Genomic DNA, 11,344 nt, shown 5'->3' with positions numbered 1-11,344 from the left:
GGCTGAAGCTCCCAGACTCCCCTATCCAGACACTGCTCTCATACCCATGAGAGCAGTGTTGGGATTGGGTGGACCATGCTTGTTTTGCATTCCATTGGGAGCTGGGAGCCTGTGCCTGCTGGTCTCTCCTTGCAGCAACACAACTGGGTTAGAGAGATGTCAGTGCGCATGATGGTTTGAATGTCCTAAGAAACGCCGGCCAAACTGTTCTGTGCACTGACAGCAGTGCCCACCACGTCTCCTCACCTGCTCCAGTGCTGTGGCCCCAAGACTCGGCTACAGGAGGAAAAATAAAATTATCATCATTTTATTTTTTATTTGGCTCTGCGGGCAGGGGGCGTTGCTGCAGCTGCTTCCATATTTTTAAAACAGAAGGCATTCCCCTAGAGAGATGTTGACTGTTGATGGCTTACTAAGGTAGAACATGCATCGTTGTCCATTGTGATTCTAAACTCATTCCTGCAGTTCTGGGCTAAACTGGACATTTGTCTGCTCTGGCTTTTTCCCAGTGGGGTGCAGGCTTGCGGCTGCTTTTACGGCAGGATGGGCTGCCATCACTCAACTAATGCCTAATGAACCCGTTCGACTCACAGCCTAAGATGACCACCTGACTCCAAGTCTTTATTGACACTGTGTCCAGTGCTGGACTTTTGTGTGATGGCCTAATGCATTCTGTGTGCTGTAGTGTTGTTTTGCTTCCAGTAAACTAATTAGAAAAACACACCTGATATCAATGACTTGTAGGTGAATGACCAAGAAACTGAGGGGCAGATTTATGAAGGCCTTGCGCCGCCGGTGCGTCACTTTTTCCCATGTTAAAAGTGACGCACCGGCGGCGCAAGGCCTTCATAAATCTGCCCCTGAATGACTAAGATGTCTAAAGTGCACAAAAGCCCATGGATGTCTAGGCACTGTAGTATTGCAAAGTCACGTAGTGAACTGAAAAAGTGAAGAGTTGAGGACTACAGACAGTGTTAATGACCTGAAGAGTAGCACCTATCGCAGCCTCCTGCACTGTGGGACATAAACATCATTATGAGCACAGAAACAAGCTACAGCTGAAACCTCCATAGGAACAGGGAATTTTACAATAATGAACTAATGTAGCAACTAGTGTCACAAAACACATGTTAGATGTTAATTCCAAAAAACAGGAAACTGAAAATGTATAATAAACAGAAAACAGATTACTGGTGTAACAGTTATTATTTACAAGGTTGTACTAGTGACTCACAAAACAGAGAGTAACTGCAATTAATTGTGCATGCAAATGCATAATAATTCAATGTGTGTGACGGAGTGAGTGACGGTATGCTTGTGTAGGAAGCCCATCTTTCTTCCATATTTGACTTGATTTGTTTTAGTTTTTGGCTTAGGACATCGTATATTTAGAAGTCGGATAAGCAGAGTTTACTAATTATATCCCAGGTGATCTTTCTGTTCCTTATAAATGAAAAGCAATTTAGGGTCTCATTACGATGTCAGTCGGAAAGGCTCCGAATGGCATTCAGTTTTTCCTAACCTGTGTTGGAACCCATGTTTCCGACCGACTCGGAAACATTTCCAACCTCCCGATTATGATGGAAGGTAACTGTTCGGTCTTTCCGACTCTGTTCTGACTGGCATTCGGAGAAACCGATTGAAGCCGACTCGTACAGCTCTACAGACTTCGTTTCGGACTGAGCGATTACAATGTCACATTCGAACAGCTTTTGCCACTTGGTTTGTCCGAAATGGAACAGGTGTTGGAAGCCAACTTTCGGGGCCCGTAGCAGGCCCCCTTTCACACAGAGGCCCCTTGTTGTGGCCCACTGGGGTATCCATGGGTCCCCTCTTTACAACCAGGCATGGTGTGGAAGACACAATGGGGTGCCCGCCACAGGGTGGAAGGTTTTCCTCAACCATACCTGCTTTCAATGGGAGTCTGTGTTGTCGGTCGGAACACAGGCTCTAATTGAAGTCAATGGGAGTTCGTCCGAACGGTGTTATGATACATTGTAATCGGTCAGTCGGACTCCCTGAATCTGAGTCAGTCAGAAACTATTCTAACAAGGAGTCAGACTTAATGCATGATGCGGTCCTTAATTGGTAGATTGCATAAGTCATGCTTTAGTAGGCAGTTGCAGCTTTAATGTAGCAAAAAGTGGAACAAGCTGCACAAAGGTGAAATTTCGGATATAAGTTTAGAGAGGCTCTCCACCTTTTACGTCTCATACATGCCAACATTTTAGAACAGGGAAGTGGGAGATAAAAAAAATCAGGACAATGTATTTTCCCTGTTGACTTATATTGAAGCAGAGTCAATTTTAGGCAGGAGAAGTAAAATAAAGCCATTCTTTGGCTTAAAAAAATCAGGAGTCTCTTGCCTGAATTGTTTGCATCTATGACATCAGGAGAAAAAATAACAGGAGCGTAAAACAAAAGTCATGCAGTGCGAAGGCCGCAGCGCGGGTGGGGAGGGGCAAGAGGAGGAACCAAGTGAGCCAGGTGCTGGGAAGTACTATTAAGAAAATCATGGGGAACAGAGGGGATAGTATGAGCAGTTTGGTAGCAGCTGTGAAAGCTCCCACTATACAGAGTCAAAGTGTAATATAAAACGTGCAAAGACTATGCAGTGCTGAGTATGCCTTACACCATTTGGGCCTAAACGGCCAGGGCTAGCTTTTGTGGTGGTGCAGCCCAGAGAGATGGTCTTTGTTGGTGACTCCCAATGACCTCCTTCTGCACAGGCTTTCTCACTACCTCCCTAAAGGGGTGCCCCTCGTCTTTCCATAGCTCCTTCCTCACATGTATTTAATTTCTTGTATAGTGCTATTCATAGCAATGTACAGTATTAGAGCACTTTACACCACACACACATTATATATAGACAATAAATCATACAAGTGTGTAAATAAATGTATAGGACATGTTACATAAGACGATGAGGACCTAAAGGTATCAGTACTAGTAGCAAGTATATTTTAAGAGTGCTTGGTTTTAACAGAGAGCAACTTTTGTCTTTTATTTGTAGGGGTGTGTTATTATCATGGTTAGTCCGCATCCACATCTGTTGTCATTTTGATATTATGCTATTGGAACATGAATTGTTATAACATGGAGGCAAAGTGTTAGAGATTTCCTTCATGTAACCAAAGAATGAATGTGGTAAATGTACACATTTAGGTAACCATATACATGTGAAGTATATTCATGACTATTGAACGTATCTTTATGAAGGCTCCTATAAGGTGTGTGTATTAATAGTTCTTATATGCATGTATTTTAAACGTGCGCTCTGTTGTTATATTAGATAAAAACTTGGTAGGCCTAACTTTCGTTTCTCCAAAAAGGTCGCAAATCTAGAATATGGTTGCAAATTGCAAATGCATAAAAAAATAGCGAATCTGCTTCCTGGTTTAGGGAGATGACCCCTAAAACAGGAAGTGCAGGATCCCCACAGTCAGTAATGGATGTTTAGAGAGAGTGGAGAGCTGCAGAGCACAGCAAGTGAATTGAGGACCCCAAACAAAAGACACCCAACACCAGGCATGGGCAGCCAGGAGTAAGAGGGAGAAAGTGAAAATGAAAGTTCTCAGAGCAGGAACCTGAACTACTCACCAATGCGTGCTGCAACAAGCAGGACCTCCTGTTTAGCCAGGCATCTATGACTGTGCCAGAGACACAGAAGTGCAAGATATAAAAGGAGATGCAACAGAAGATAAATGGCGTAGGTGTGGCACAGCGCTCTGCAGAAGAGATTTACAAGAGGTGGGATGACCTCCGCTCACGATCGGAGGAAAAGGTCACAAAATGCCTGAATGAGTCCCGTGCCTTAGGAGGCAGACCATCAACTACATCCCTACCCACTACACTCGAGGCAATGGTAGAGACCACTCCCGAGCCAAAGACTATCATTTGTTGTGTCAACCAGGATACGTCTGCGCAAATACCTTCGCAAAGTAAGTGCAAAACGTTATTAATGGTAACATTTCTGACCTTGAAGCTGGCGTCCAAATGCATCTAAAAGAAACTTAATCAGACATGTCAGCATGGGATTATTCTATGTCAAAATTAGCCTGCATGGGTCATTATGCGACTTATAGTCTTAAAAAAACACAGTGTAGTCCGTGTGAGACATTGTTTGAATAAAGGTGTACAACCAAAGAGCATGTGTTTCTCACATAAAGTTTTGAATGGTATTTCCATTATCCAATCAGATGCACCTGGGGAAGACATTAAAGCCCCAATAGATGAGGGTGAGAACAGACACAAATGGTGTAAGAAAAAGCTGTAGTGCTGGAGAGTCTGCCCACAATACATCATGACGACTCCATCAATGTGCCCTTCTTCCCACAGCCACCATCAGGAAAGGGAGAGGATGCAATACAGCCACCCATTCCAACCCTGCAGCCTGTTGTCTGGTCCCAACAGAAGCGCTCCTCTGTGCATGCCCGTAGGTGCTGGAACACTTTGCAGGCTTCTTGGTCTGAGGCTACCGCAGAACTACAGGCTGATATGGTGGGCTTGAGAGGTCAACGTTGCAGGTTCAGCGCATGTAGCACAAACAAATTTAAATCGTCAACCTAAATTGCAGATAATGCAACAGTCCACTACTGTGGTGGTTAACACAGTGTCCAATCAGTAGGCAGACAATCAGGCCAGTTTTGACAATGAAATGGACAAACTGACAGTGCCCTTGAGAAACTCTGCACTCAGATGTCAGAGAACAGAAGCACTCAAAGGCACAGGGACAGGTGCAGTGGTGTGCACATGGATGCCATGACCAGGTCCATTGGAAGGCTCGCCCAGGCCATCACTGCACTATTGAAGCTTACTGTGATGCTATGGGTGGAAATGGGCCACTTCAGTGGGGATGTTTCAAGGGGCTTTGGAAAGATAACTGTAACATGGAGGCAATCCAAACTGCACAAATAGCTAGTGGTGTGGGGCAGAGGCTCCTGATAGTGTGTTGTCCAGCGTCAGCAGCATCTCTGCTACAGATGCTTGTGTGCTGCAATGCAGTAGCAGCCACACTCCTGCACCTCAACTTCACCCCACATACCGGATGCAGCCACAAGAAATAATTGAGGGGCACCAATCAATGATTGGCTATATTTGTTTTTTTCTTTTGTTGTTGAGCCTGTAACTGACATACATGTTTTATTCATGGGGTCAAAATTCATGAGAATGACCGCTTGTTTGTCAACTGTTTAGTAACAGCTGACATTAAAGGTACCTTTACTTTGAGCAATCAATCAAGTGTGGTGCCATTTTGTTACAGTATTGTGGATATGAAAATGTCTTACCTTGAGACGTAATGTGTAGCAATGTGGTCGCAGCGCTGTCCCTCCTCCATTGCTCTGCTCTCCTCTGTTGGCTGTGGAACTAGTGAGCCAGGTTACTCGTCCTCCAAATCGGATTCAGACACCACAATGTGTAAGCCCCTCACGCCGGCATTATTGTGAAGGATGGCACAAGTTTCTACAATCTTACAAGCAGGTTCTGGTGTATATTGTAAGGCACCCCCACTCTTATTGAGGCAGTGAAAAAGGGATTTGAGTAGTCCAAATATCTGCTCTATCGCAGTCCTGGTGCAAGGGTGTGCGGTTTTGTATCACCTTTCATTTGGGTGATGGGAGAAAGGTAAGGTTTGAGGCTCCAGGGACATAGAGCATATGCACTATCACCTGAAACACTTATATTAGTTTGAGATTCCATATATATTGTGAGGATTGGGCACTTACATATAAACATTTACATTTAATTTCAGTACCTAATAAGTATCCATCATCAAACTCTCCTCTTTCCAGTCGTCTGTATATTCCACTGTGCCTAAATATGAAGAAGGCATGAATGCTTCCTGGATATTGTGAGGCAATGTCAGTTATTATGTTGTGAGCATTGCAAACCACTTGTATATTAAGGGACTGCACATTGTTCCTGTTCCTAGAAAGGTGTTCAAGATGGGATGGAGGACATATGGGTAAATGTGTCCCATTTATACACACTATGACCTGGGGAAATTTTGCTATCCTGTAAAATTGCAATTTGGTAATACACATTTCCTCATCATTCCTGAGCATGAATATGGGTGGCAGTGTATGTTGAAAAGCATGGCATTGGCGAATGAGCACAAGAAATGAGAACGCGCTTTTTGCGACAACCCACCTGCAACAGCTACCACACCCTGGTAACTGCAAGTGACCAATGGGTGTAGCGAGCACAACACCTGGACATGGGTAGGGATGGAAATGCTGCATAGAGTACAACTTTCTAGGTGTGACTTTAAAAGGGCAATTAACTCCAAGGTGACGGTGCTACTTAGTGTGTACTTGTCTTGTAGCCCTCTCTCTTTTTGGTTAAAAATGGTCAGCCTGACTCTGAATATCCTCTCTTGGCTCTGCCGCCTCCTCCTCTGCTGAGCAGTCAATGTGCGTATCCTCCTTGTTACCACATCCAAGGCAGCCATTGTGGACAGCCGCGGTGCATTCTTGGCCTGCTTTTATAGTTTGCACCCAGTTACCACCTAGTTGAATTGATGGTATTTTGCATGTGCAAACTGGTCAAAAGACAAGTAATCGCTATTTGTAACTACCTCAAACATCCTGTTTGCAAGTCGCTATTTGTGATTTCCTATCTCTGAGCCGCTATGTAACTTTGCAGAAAATACCAACTCGCAAACCAGTCCCAATGCTATTTTTGGATTGGGAATGGCTTACATACATGACAAACAGCCAACTTTAATTTGCAAACCACTTTGATGCCATTTTGCGAGTCACTATACTTTTGTACATCTGGCCCCTGGTTCCTACATCATAGCCTACCAATAGCACACCCTTAATTTAACACTTTTGCCGCTAAAGTTAAAGCAGAAGGGTGCCCTAAGCATTGACTGGCACTCCACATTTCCACCGATCTTAATGTGAAGGCCTGCCAACCACAATTGAATGATTTGTGGATATTATGAGTGAAATTGGCATCTCAACATTACTGTCCCCCTAATCTTTCTGAAGATATACATGAATCCAACAATAAAGAAAAAGCTTACATTCGTGGTCAAAATCCAATCATTACTGTTAAACCTCTAGGCACAACACATTAAAACCAAATTCATTCTTTTAGGAGATTTTACTTCGAACCTTTTTCATTTAACTCATGAAAACGACAGCAGTGGAAGACCCTATTTGGGAGGTCACAGTTCAGCTAGACATTATGGGGCATATTACCAAGCAATAGCGATAATTATCGCTATTGCTTGGTTAGAGACAAAAATTTACTGCTGAGCTGCGGCGATTTTTATCGCAAACAAACCTTGGTATTACCAAGGTTTATCGCAAATGCGATAAAAATCAGCCGCAATGCATGAATATCGCTGAAAAGTCAGCGATATTCATGCATTACCGAGCTAATGCTCTTAGCCATATTATCCACCTCCCATTGGATAACATGGCTAAGAACTGCTCAGGGCAGGTGTTAGCTTTTGGAGATATTCGCGCTTAGCGATGGAGATAGCGATGTTAGCGACTAATGGAGATAGCGATATTAGCGACTGTTTCTAGTCGCTAACATCTTGGCACGCCCACTTTGCATATCATTAGTGATAAATATCACTGACATGCAAAGTGGGACCCAAGATGGTCGCTATCTCCTACTAGCTGTCACTAACTGGTGTTAGCGACAGCTAGGTAATAGGGAGATAATTTTATCTCCGCTTTCTTTGCTTTTAAAGCCAAAAAAGCAGAGATAAACCCCCTTGATAATATGCCCCTATATTCTAAAGATAGGCGAAAAGGATTGGCAAGCTGCACTGTATTTGGTCTTTGGGTAGTAAATGGAAGATTCTCAGAAGAACAGCCACCACCACAGACAGACCCATATTCCAATAATAGTAGTTTAATTATCAATTTCATCCTGGTCTGGTTCCCCTTGTGCAAGCTTATCACTGTTTAAAATTCTTTCTTGATCAGAAAGTGACCATCTACCACTGGGACTGCACACTAAGAGACTTATTATTAAACCCCTTGCGCTGCCAGTGTGTCACTCTTCTTGACGCACCAGCTGCGCAGTGTACCTGCCCATATTTACAAGGCTGTTTAAAGTACTGTGCGTGACTTTTCATGACCTTGTAAATATGGGCCCCTCTCATGCATTACTCTGCATGAAAAGAGCGTTCCATGGGTGTTGCTGCGGGTGTTTCCACACAACATCCATGGCACCTGACACATTACCAGATTTACAAAGTGTTGTAAACCTGGGCATATGTCAGTATCCCCAGGGGAGCCATAGAATTGGTGCAATGAGGAGAAATACTTTTACTTCTCGTTTTTTGCTCTTTCTATGTGTGCTGTATTCAGCAACACACATAGAAGGAGCAAAACGTCATTAATGATTGTTTTTGTGCAGTAATTTGTCCCTTCCTGCACAACAACAATCATCCCTGCAACATAGGCACACTTGCACCATGGTGCAAGGGTGTCTGCGTTGGCGCATGGCTGCTGTTTGTGCACCGCGCAGGGGAGAAGGATAGGACTGCCCTGTATCTTGTAGATACCGCGAATTCCTGCCCATTTATTTTGATGCACAGCAGCACAGCAGGAAGGCTGACTGTGCTGCAGTGTGTCAAAATATAGTAAATGAGGCCTTAAGACTCTACTTCTTGCTCAAGGAAACTGTCAGATGACCGAAACCTTCTTGAAAAATCTTAGAAGAATAACTGGTATGGTTCACTATCTAATGACATTATGCCACAATGTGTTCAATTATTGGTGACAGAACTAAACCTATTGGGCAAACCTGTGCAGGCTTGGGAGTCAATCTTGGTAATAATTTAACAAAGAATCTATATTCTGCCTGTAAAAAGACATGCCTGACCTAAAACAAGAAGTATAAACAAGAACATAGAGCACTAAAGAAGATCCCAAGTAATACAACACAAATAGCAGATTCAGTAAATCTTGGCAAGAATGCAAGAAAGCAGTCTGGTTAGCAAGAAAGGATTTCACTGACCAATTCAAGGGCAAAGCTTCTGTGTAAAAGCAGCCATAACAGATTTTTGGAGAGGGATTAATGATCTAGACAGAGAATCATATAATGCAAAAAATGCTAAAATCAATAAATCAGTTTGTGAAATTACACCAGCATTCACTACACAGTTTCACAAGATCAAAAAACTGGTGTGGGGAAAAAATGACTCACTTTCACCTAATACTACCATCATGGCCTAGGTAGATATAATCCCAGGGACTATGAGTAGCCCACTAATAGATAAGAAAGATATTGACGTAAGAAGGGCTGATGTAAAACAACTGGAAAGGTGAATACAAAAAAAAGTAGGCTAGAGGGAGCTCCGGGCCAAAAGACCGGGCCAAGCATTATTTAAAATCAATTAGCCATTTTGGGCATAAGACTTTACCATGATATTCAACTTTAGTCCAGGAAATAAACAGATACTGGCCTCATGGTGAGGGCTATTCTCCAACCTATTTATAAAAGAGGTTGTAAATGGAACCCAGACAATTAACAGTTAATCGCCCTTCTTGACGATGAGGTGAAATATTTTGCGAACTTCTACTTCTTGATCTCAATTCATGGGCAGTGGAGCTGATCCTTCTCAGTCAGATGGGCCATCGCCCAGGAATTGTGCACGCTGTCAAATATGACAGTATTAATCATGAGGATGAATGGATCCATTGAAACAAATACAACATTGCTTGCTTGTTGCGTGGATTTCAATGCCATGTTTGATCGTAGATAGGCCAAAGCTATGGAAAAATCTTGTGGAATGGGGATAGCACCAAAGCTCCCCAGAGGAATTTACCTGCTGTATACGGAAACATGGATGTGGGTAAAAATTGGTGATGGAAAGAAAGTCTCTCACAAATTCTTTGCAACTATCGAACTAAAAAGGGTTGCGTGTTAGCATGTGTGTTAACATCTTTATCGCTGACCTGACAATTGAGATGATCAAAACAAATGCTCATTCACTAGAACTGGAAGAAACCCTCTGACAAGCATAGTATATGCTGATGCCGTCTCCATGGCAAGCAGAACTAAAGTAGGTCTACAAAGGCTTTTAAATAAATTGAGTACGTCCACCAAATTCAATAAAGTAGTCTCAATCATTAAAAAGTCCAAGAAAGTTGGATCCTAGTCCTCAAATTACCACAAATTGCTCCTGGATTCTCAATACAAATGTTCAGGAGTAAATATTGAGTCAAAAGGAACCTTCTCGGCACACAAAGACCGAATAAAATCTAAAGCCAGTGCTTTGCTCTCAGTCTTCCTCTCCCTGTAAAGGTCCCTGTGGGAACAAATACTGTTGCCAATGTAGAACGTTATCAGTGCAAAGATATTTCCCACCATCTCTAATGGGTGCAAACCTCTGTGTGGCCATGAAATAAAATTATTGGAAACAAAACCTAAACAGCTATAGGCACATTTCCGGCTACCCCAAAATACATCCCCAGTGAAAATCAGATTAGAATTTGCATCACCTTGTAAAACAGGGGGTGTTTGTGAAAATTTGCTGTATTTAAGAACTTCAAAGGAGGTCACACTTGACCATCTGCAGTGGGCTGAACAATTTAGCACAGTCAGGGAATCAACACACAGAGCATACTTACAAGAATGTCTGAATAACTTTCAAATAATTAGTCTCTGGAAATCATTGTATCTCGAAGAGTTCAAGAAGCACATAAATAAAACTATAGAAAGTTTATATATATTCAAGATATTATGCTCAAGACATTATGTTGAAGGAAACACACAGTTGGCTCATTTTAAACATATAACACGCCTCAGTCTGTTAGTCATACTTGGACAAATGTTATTCCAATTTCATAAAAGAGAAGATAATTGGTTATTGCTTTGATGGCATCCCCAGGTTGGACTTTGCCCCCACATAATCCACCACAGGAATCAACAAAACAAGCAGATGTGTATGCAAGAGCAGGAATCCATCTTGCACACGATCGGTGTTTGCTCCATGCTTCTCATAGATTAACCATTTTTACTGCTCCAGTCTTTTAACCTAATGGGAATGCGCAATTGCAGACAAGCAGTTATTGAATCCTTTAACATGTACAACACAAGAATGTTAGAAAGTCACCATTTTGGCCTGTTCACTCCCACGTTTTATGTTCTGACTGGTACTGATGGTAGCTGAATCTGACTGTGCCCTGAGCCCTGCTAGTCAGGACCAGGCCCAGTGCTATGTTTAACACACACATGCAATGAGGTATAAATATAATTGGCATGACCTGCTTTAAAAGCCCCTAGTAGATAATAGGGCAAGAGGATGACAAACTACCATGTAAGTCATTAGGATATAATAGGGCCTGGCAGTTTAGAGGCCAGAGGCCTT

The sequence above is a fragment of the Lissotriton helveticus genome, chromosome 12, assembly GCF_964261635.1.
Source record: "Lissotriton helveticus chromosome 12, aLisHel1.1, whole genome shotgun sequence".
Lineage (NCBI taxonomy): Eukaryota > Metazoa > Chordata > Amphibia > Caudata > Salamandridae > Lissotriton > Lissotriton helveticus.
Note: the sequence above shows the minus strand (reverse complement) of the source record.